This window comes from Anolis sagrei, chromosome 2, assembly GCF_037176765.1.
Source record: "Anolis sagrei isolate rAnoSag1 chromosome 2, rAnoSag1.mat, whole genome shotgun sequence".
In the NCBI taxonomy this organism is placed as follows: Eukaryota; Metazoa; Chordata; class Lepidosauria; order Squamata; family Dactyloidae; genus Anolis; species Anolis sagrei.
Window position 1 is genome coordinate 230,102,602 of NC_090022.1, and position 9,999 is coordinate 230,112,600.

The following is a 9,999-nucleotide window of genomic DNA, read 5'->3' on the forward strand; positions in this document are numbered from 1 at the left end:
ACACAGATGTACAACTTTCCCCCTGGAACAGGAGCACATGGCAGGAAAAAGATATGTCAGAAAATTGTTCTTATAAGGAAAAACTGAAGTAACAACTTAAGTTATGGAAAGACTATTGTATTTTTTAATGTAGTGGGGGTTATTGTTTCCGTGCCAAGATTCCATCAAAGTTAATAATAAAGGCAAAGCAGATCAGTTTAACAGATGCAAGTCCTGTCTTTTAAAAGTGGAGTCAAAGAAAAGGAGCACTCTGCAATGAATGCCTTTTCCAGAAAATGAACAGATGTACAGAAAACTTAATATAGAGTATTTATATAGCTAACTAAATAAATGTTAAATAAAATATTGGTTTATCAGTGCATTTGGGGACAAAAAAAATCTTCTTTGTGCCATTCCCATTTAGTATACTATACATATGCAAAATTTCTGGAGAGAGATTCCCTCAGTGCAAATATTAGTTTCTGTATCCTATGAACCATGAAAGACTCAGATGTGCTAGTTCTGATTCCTACAATTAGCATCCCAACTCTCAAGGACACCCAGTGGGTTTCTGTGATTGATTGGGGATTCAAACCTAACTCCTAGTGTTTGTGTACATCAGAGCTTTCCAAACAGTGTCGCAACACATTAGTGTGTCAGCTACAGTGTATAGGAGTCTCATATGAATGTAACAATTCTATGTGAAATAAGCAATCAATCGTATATATTTTAAAATACCAATTAAAGGTTTTCATGAGATGTTGTGTCCCCATACATTTCACTACAGGCAGTCCCTGAGTTATAAATATCCAGCTTACAACCAACTCATCATTAAAACCAGGGATGAGACAACAGGAAGTGAGTGAAATATACCCCTTGGAAGGGAAATTCACTCCTGGAAGAGTTATCATGGGGAAAAGGTGTCTCCACTGAAGCTTTATCATCAATACTTGTTTCCACAACAAACCAAATGTTTCAAAATCAGATTCTCACTGGGCCAGAAAGTAAGGTGAAATCTTCTAAACAAGGGCACAGACAGCAAAGCAAACACCACAGGGGTGTTAACTATGCTAGCCAAAGCATATATATATAGATGGAGTTATGCTTAAATATTATTATTTTATTTTATTATTTATTTGGGAAATAAAGGGAAATAAAGGGATACCAAGATGCTTGCTTATTTGCCATATTTATATCCTGCCCTTCTCAACCTCGAAGGGGTCTCAGAGCAGCGCACATAGATGATCACCTGGGAAGGAATCCCACTGGAGCATTGCAACGGACCCAAATACCTGGGAGTCACTCTGGACCGTGCTCTGACCTACAAGAAGCACTGCCTGAATATCTAGCAAAAAGTGGGCACTAGAAACAATATCATACGAAAGCTGACTGGTACAACCTGGGGATCACAACCAGATACAGTGAAGACATCTGCCCTTGTGCTATGCTACTCTGCTGCTGAGTATGCATGCCCAGTGTGGAGCACATCTCACCATGCTAAAACAGTGTATGTGGCTCTTAATGAGACATGCCGCATTAATACAGGGTGTCTGTGCCCTACACCACTGGAGAAATTACACTGCTTAGCTGGTATTGCACCACCTGACATCCGCTGGGAAGTAGCAGCCAGTAGTGAAAGGACTAAGGCAGTGACATCTCCAGCCCATCCCCTGTTTGGGTATCAGCCAGCACGTCAATGACTTAAATCAAGAAATAGTTTTCTAAGGTCTACAGAGACACTCGCTGGAACACCTCAGCAAGCCAGAGTCCAAAAGTGGCAAGCTAAAACCCAGAACCTCAATCAATGGCTGATACCAAATGAGAGACTCCCTCCTGGGCACACAGAAAACTGGGCGACTTGGAAGGCGCTGAACAGACTGTGCTCTGGCACCACGAGATGCAGAGCCAATCTTAAGAAATGGAGCTGCAAAGTGGAATCCACGGTATGCGAGTGCGGAGAGGAGCAAACTATAGACCACCTGCTGCATTGCAACCTGAGCCTTGCTACATGCACAATGGAGGACCTTCTTATAGTAACACCAGAGGCACTCCAAGTGGCCAGATACTGGTCAAAGAACATTTAATCAACTACCAAATTTGCAAACTTTGTGTTTTGTTTGTTTGTTTTTAATGCAATACAACTGTTTGGTTCACTCTTGACATGATAAATAAACTAAATACTAAGACTTCCCTAGCCAGTTTCCCATTTGTTTAACTGCAATTCCAATCAACCTGTTGTCACTATGGTAAATGCTGAGAATTATGAAAAATGTAGTGCAAAAATCTCGAAAACTGGGGTAGCCAAATTTTAAGTCCTAAACTATCAGAAATGGTTGGACTTTTCATTGTGGTTCTACCTGCTTGATTATTACAACCTGCAAGCAAATTATAAGATTTCATCGTGGTTGTTGTTAACAGCCAGAGTAACGTAACAGTGTGATCATTCTAATCTGATTTGGAACAGATAATTTTATACTTTAATTGAGCATTTTACTGTGCTAGTTTTGGCATGCTCTGCTTTTAATGTATTCTAACTGATTTAGAGCCCTAGGGTTGAGTTGGGCTAGGAATCAAAATAAAGAATTTGTAAAGAAAAAAAATAGCCTTGGGGAGAATGGCAAAATTATTCTTACTTCCTTAGGGGAAAAGGCAGAGGATCTCCTTTGATTTTAGTGACTTGTTTGTCTGTGGCACCTATCATCATGCATTAAATCAAATGTCTCCTATGTATCAACAAAATGAATTGTGCATTTCGGGCTTTTATGAGACTTTAATTGACTTTGAATGCCCCTCAGTAATTTGATCTCCTACTTAATTTGTTTTGTAATTGCTGTGTCATGGGTTGTTTTTTGTTGTTGTTGTTGTTGTTGTTGTTTTTTACTTCAGTGAAAAAAATGTTTGAATTGTTTGAATTTAATAAATAGGAAACACTGTCTCATAGAAAGTCCCCAAACCAGAATCAGTACAGGTTGAGTTTACTTTATCCAAAATGCTTTTTAGATAACAAGTGTTTTTGTTTTGTTTTGTTTTTGTTTTTGAGTTTGAAATACCTGCATTTCCATAAATATGCATCATGAGATATCTTGAAGATGGGGCCAAGTCTAAACATGAAATTCATTTGTTTCATATACAACTTATATAAATAACTGGAAGGTAAGTTTATATTTCTTTTCATAACTGTGTACATGAAACAAAGTGTGTGTATATTAAACCATCAGAGAGTAGAGGTGTCACTGTACGTGTATCTACACTAGAGTTAATGCAATTTGACACCACTTTAACTGCCAAGGCACAATGCTATAAAATCATGAAAGTTGTAGTTCTTTAAGGTTTTTACCCTTTCCTGCCAAAGAATGCCAGTATCTCACCAAACCGCAACTCCTGGGATTGCATAATATTGAGCCATGACAGTTAAAGTAGTGTTAAACTGCATTAATTCCACAGTGTAGAAGCACCATAGCTCAGGAGAACAATTTTGGATTTTGTAGTATTTTTTATTTTAGAATTCCAGATAAATGATGCTCAACCTTTACTATACATAATTTGGAGAAACTAATTCTACAACCTATTAGATTTCAAAAATTATATTCCAGAAATTGCTTGAATGACCTTGAAATTATTGCTATATGAGGGGAGGGGGGAAGTGATACTTTTTCCACAGGAACACCTGTGGAAGAAAAGTTACTCGTTTCCCACAGCAATGGCTATTATTTCAATGATATTTTCATTTATTACTTTAATTAATTAATTTTTTTTACCAATGTGCCTCCCCTTCCATGTTCATGGTTGAATTCAGATGGCTTTTTTCGTGTCAGGTGTCAGGAGTGACTTGAGAAACTGCAAGTCACTTCTGGTGTGAGATAATTGGCCATCTGCAAGGATGTTGCCCAGGGGACACCCACATGCTTTTTCTACTAAATTAAAAAAAACTATTTTAATTTTCCTGTTTTGAACTGAAAAGAAAATGAAAGCTGTTGCAGACTTCACTTTTATTTTCGTCCCACTGGCATTTCTGGATATGATCTCTGACAAGTGGTGTCTGATCTGAAAGAATGTAACTCAATGTCAGCCTTTGACACGGGTTTTATTGACCTTTGCTGTTCAGTATTTGACAGCAAAAGACAACTGGGGTATGTCATGTGCAGACTTTTAAATACCCTTTTAAAGAGGGCACTACTTGTTGGGCACAAATCTTTTAAAATACAGGGGGTTTTTTTCTGTGTCAGGAGCAATTTGAGAAACTGCAAGTTGCTTCTGGTTTGAGAGAATTGGCGGTCTAAAAGGACATTGCCCAGAGGACACCCAGATGTTTTATAGTCCTGTGGGAGGCTTCTCTCATGTCCTTGCATGAGAAGCTGGAGCTGACAGATGGGAGTTCACTCCGCTCCCCAGATTCGAACCATTGACCTTTCGGTCAGCAGCCCTGCCAGCATGAGGGTTTAACCCATTGCGCCTCCGGGGACTCCAAAATTCTGTGTGTTTTTAAGAGATGAGTTCTATTCAATATTGCAACCATGAATTGCCCATAAATGAAACTTTTACTACTTGCGTTTCAGACTATTACTGCTAGATGCCTCTCCACAAACATCTCCTACTCTTGTAAGATGGTGACCCACCATCATAAGGCCTAATGATATATTCTCCATTTGTAGAGTCTTGTTAGATCTGTCTCTGGCTCAAAATGGTTAGTAAAACTTGATAACTCATTAAACTGTTTATAACTTTTTGTTTAATTGTAATAGGTTGCAAATATACTGTTATGAAATTGAATCCATCATTTTGAAACACCCTGTTTATTCATGCACTAAAAACAAAACTTGGTCATGATTTCATAATCTATTTTACACTTCTGTTCTCCAATAAAGGAAAAATATAGTTACCAAATATCTTAAAAGAAATAATATTTCATAAAGAAAACAAGATATATTCCTATAAAGCTCAATACGCTATGCCATGGACCATTCCTCAGATTCCCCCATCCCATTTGTAACTAGGGATAGGCGAGGACTTAGGACCTTATTGCACAGAGGTGGCAAACCAGCACCAAAACAGAGCTGTCACTGTTGGGAATAAAGCAACAGTAGTAATAACAGTAGTAAGTCAAAACGTGGTTGTCTGAGCAAGCGTTCACAAACAGAGTAACGGATATGGATAAATGACATAGGAAATTGATGATGGACGATGGAATTGGACAATGCTTAACAATAAGGAGATGCTAATGATGTTGTTTTTATTGCTGTTGTGGTTTATGTATTGTAATGTTTTAAATTGTTTTATGATACTATGTATACTTCTTTGTTGGAAACCGCCTTGAGTTGCCGAAAGGCTGAGAAAGGCGGTATACAAATACAGTAAATAAATAAATAAATAAATAATATTTAATTATATAAATAATGTTCTCATTTTAATTGTGTACATAGCAGATTTTGTTTTTATTGCTTTTAAAAATGTTTTGCAGTAATGTTTAACTGATCTTACTGTGTAAAAACAGGTTTTGATATTTTGTCTGAACTTGTAACATTGGGTTGGTGGTGCTTTGGGGAAACATTAGGATCATCCTTATTCATTTTCTGCTGATGGAAAGGAAATCCATCAACAAAAGGATCCTTATATTTTATTGTTCTAAATTTTTAATTGAATTGTTTTAATATTAAACAAATAAATAAATTGCATAGCCTTTACTGGACTGAATGAGCTCTGAAGCACAAAAATATGTTGCATGTGAGATTTCAAATTCTATAACAAAACATTCCAAAAAAACATGCCAGACCACATAAAATACTTGGCAATCCCACTAAATACAACAGAACTGACATTCTACCATAAAATTATTATTTTATTTATAAATTTTCCCACAGTAAACAAAAGTTCTGTGAATTTTCTGAGAGCAAAGCCTTTGTTTTGATTCAATGAAGTAGTATTAGACTGCCATCTTGAGGTGCTTAGTAGACTGGAATCAAGTAGTTCTCCCTTACACTGCAGCATTTGTTTGCAGGTCGTCTTCCTTTGAATCATAATATTGTTCCTAAAGTCAGTGAGAATGTAGGGAAACAAAGGACAAGGAAGGATTTATTTTTCCTAAAGAAATTGGTTCCTTCAAATTCCTCCCTCCACAAAATAGTATTATTACCTTCATATTAACTTCTTCATATTGGTACAGGTTGAGAATCCCTTAGGAGCTCCCAGTGGCACAGTGGGTTAAAGCACTGAGCTGCTGTACCTGTTGACCGAAAGGTCGCAAGTTCGAATCTGGGGAGCGGCGTGAGCTTCCCCTGTCAGCCCCAGCTTCTGCCAACCTATCAGTTCGTAAACATGCAAATGTGAGTTCATCAATAGGTACTGCTCTGGCAGTAAGGTAACAGCACTCCATGCAGTTATGACCTTGAAGGTGTCTACGGACAATGCCAGCTCTTCAGCTTAGAAATGGAAATGAGCACCAACACCCACAGTCGGACACGACTGGACTGAATGTCAGGGGAAAACCTTTACTTTTACCTGAGTATCCCTTATCTGAAATGCCTGGGACTGGAGGTGTTTGGTCTTTTAGAGTTTTGTTTAATTTTGTAATACATGTATTTAGATATACTGTACATACCTTGGAGATGGGATCAAAGTATAAACACAAAACACATATATAGTTCATATGGACCATATGCAGGTAATTTTATACACTGTTTTAAATAATTTTGTGCTTAATGCAAAGTTTGCCTACAGCAAGTCATCAGAAAGCAAATGTGTCATTATCTCAGCCGCCCATGTGGGCAGTTTGGGATTTTGGGGTATTCTGGATTTCAGAATTCCAAATAAGGGATGCTCAATCTGTACATAAAAAGCACCAATCCATTTGTTAAAAGAACACTGTTGTTTTTTCCATGCAGTTTGCATCATGACGATGAGGATGAGGACGATGATGATAATTATGATAACTTTATTTTTATATCTTGCCACCATCTCCCCGAAGGGAAACAAAGTGCCTAAAACAAAACATAAAATGAAGTACAATATAAAAAACAACAAAATAAAGCACATGCACATATAAAAATATCAGTTCAAACTCAGTTAAACGGCTGTCCTCTACCCGTGGTGGTAAGTTGTTGTAAACATGGCAATAGGAATGAAATAAGTGCAAGCTGCAGTAATGGAGAGAGGGCATGGGATAAAGTACAAGGATGTGAGACTACTGCACAGGACAACGAGGGACTAAACATTCTCAAAAGCTTGTTTGAAGAGTCACATTTTCAAGTCCCTATGAAAGGTGGACAGTGTGGGAGCCTGTCTAATCTTCCTGGGGAGGATGTTCCAAAGCCAGAGGGCCACCACCGAGACGGTCCCCTCTCTCGTCCCTACCAGCGAGGAGGCCATTCCTGAAAGATCTTAGAGCCCACACCGATTCGGGGGGGGGGGGGGGTCACGAAGATAGGCAGGACCCGAGTGGTTTAGAGCTTTTATTCCTCAATAATAATACCCACTGACCTATGCAGGCTGCAGCCTTCATCTGACAGTGGCTGATGTTTACACAGAGATAAGGTCATCTGAACTTAGGGGGGATGTGTTCCTTCAGAAAAGCTTTTCATACCTGAAGGAGCATCACCAAACAATTGTCATCTTAAGTAGGGGAAGAACTCTAGAAAGGGTTGCCATTGAAGATCATAACAGATTGGCTGCTTGTGTAGTGTAGGTTTGAGTGTTGGACTAGGACTCTGAAAGGCCACAATTTGAATCCCAATCCTTCCTTGGAGACCCAGGGCCCTTCCACACAGCTATATAGCCTAGAATATCAAGGCAGAAAATCCCACAATATCTGCTTTGAATCAGGATATCTGAGTCCATACTGCCATATATTCCAGTTCAAAGAGATAATGTGGGGTTTTATTCAGCTGTGTGGAAGGGGTCCCAGTCTTACCTTATGCAAGTCACACTCTCAGCCTTAGAGAAAGGAAAAGGCAAGCACCTTTTGCATAAACCCTGCCAAGAAGATCCTATGATAGCATGCACTTCAGCTTTCCTGGTTTGTCAGGGACTGTTCTAATTAATCCTTTCACATCCCACTTTTTCATCAACTTTTAAAATATCCCAGGGCCCTTCCACACAGCCCTATATCCCAGAATATCAAGTTAGGAAATCCCACAATATCTACTCTGAACTGAGTTATTTGAGTCCACACTGCCATATCATCCAGTTCAAAGGAGAAAATGTGGGATTTTATTCAGCTGTGTGGAAGGAATCCCAGTTTCCTTCTCCTTCCACTTTTCCCCCTTGTTCTCAGTTTATTGAACTTGCTGCAAACTTAGTTCAAAATGTAAAGCTCAGCAGAGGGAGTGGAAAGGAGGAAGTGGAATATTTCCCTTTCAAATACATTTGGGTGAAACAACTGCTGCTTCCTCCCCTATCTTGTCTGTTATTCCTCATTAGTAACATTTACCACCTTGATCACAGCATTATGTTGCGTAGCCAGACATGTTTCAGTTTCAAGTGGGAAACATTGGACAGAACGCAATAGGGTCATCATATGTCTAAGGGCAATTCCAGACAGCACTTTATCACGGGCTTTAGTGAGGGGCAAAAAATCCCAGGACTTCAGGAGAGGTCCACATACACACCTGTTGGTCCTGGGATTTCTGCCTCTGTTGTCCAGTTGTCATGCTTTGTTGTTTTCTAAGATCTACAGAGACACTCGCTGGAACACCTCAGCAAGCGAGTGTCCAAAAGTGGCAGGCTCAAACCCAGAACCTCAACCAATGGCTGATACCAAATGAGAGACTCCCCCCTGGGCACACAGAAAACTGGGTGACTTGGAAGGCGTTGAACAGACTGCGCTCTGGCACTACGAGATGCAGAGCCAACCTTCAGAAATGGGGCCACAAAGTGGAGTCCACGACATGCGAGTGTGGAGAAGAGCAAACCACTGACCACCTGCTGCAATGCAACCTGAGCCCTGCCACATGCACCATGGAGGACCTTCTTGCAGCAACACCAGAAGCACTCCAAATGGCCAGATACTGGTCAAAGGACATTTAATCAACTACCAAACTCATAAATTTTGTACTCTGTATTTTGTATTTTTGTATTTTGTCTGTTTGTTTGCTTTGTTCTGTTAGAAATGTAATATAACTGACTGGTTGCTGATGACTCGATAAATAAATATATCAAACCCATGGCACTGCTACTTCCACTTATTCTCTGATGTTGCTTCACCAGTTGTTTTTGTTTTGTTTTGTTTGTTTGTTTGTTTGTTTTTGTCATGTCAGGAGCAACTTGAGAAACTGCAAGTTGCTTCTGATGTGAGAGAATTGGCCGTCTGCAAGGACGTTGCCCAGGGGATGCCCGGATAATTTGATGTTTTTTTCATCCTTGTGGGAGGCTTCTCTAATGTCCCTGCATGAGGAGCTGGAGTTGATAGAGGGAGCTCATCTGTCTCTGTGCCACCGGGGGCTCCGCTTCACCAGTGAGTTTCCTTCTATATCTTCTATTCATTCATGTCTGATCCAAACCTAGTAGGAATCATGTCCATACATAGCCAATAGGATGTAGCTATTTACTGACCTCACTACGGCAATTGATTCCAATTTACAGTCAGAGCAATGTTTCCTATCCTGAACACATAAGTGTTTCTAAGACAATTCAGAATCACTGTAACAATTACACTTTTCATAGCCATTTGTCAGAAATGCCTCAAAATGTTTTAAGTGCTGGCCTTTTGACACTGGTTTTTGCAAAATGTCCACCCTTTTTTGACTCTGAGCCAGGGTTGATTTAAATGTCATTGCTTTTTTCCAGAACTACTTGATATAATTACAAGGAGATTTAATGCTGCGTGCATGCTGATTTAGTCAAAAAGAACAAAGCACTCCACATTAGACATGCATGAATAATGCAAATCATTTCTTATGACTAGTCATCTGCAGATGTATATTAGCTTTGGGTTCTTCTTTTTTCCCCCTACCATCCTCAGATATTTAAAAGCATGATTTTTTCCAAAGCTTTTGAAAGGTGTGATTTTTTAAAAAAACCTTTTTATAG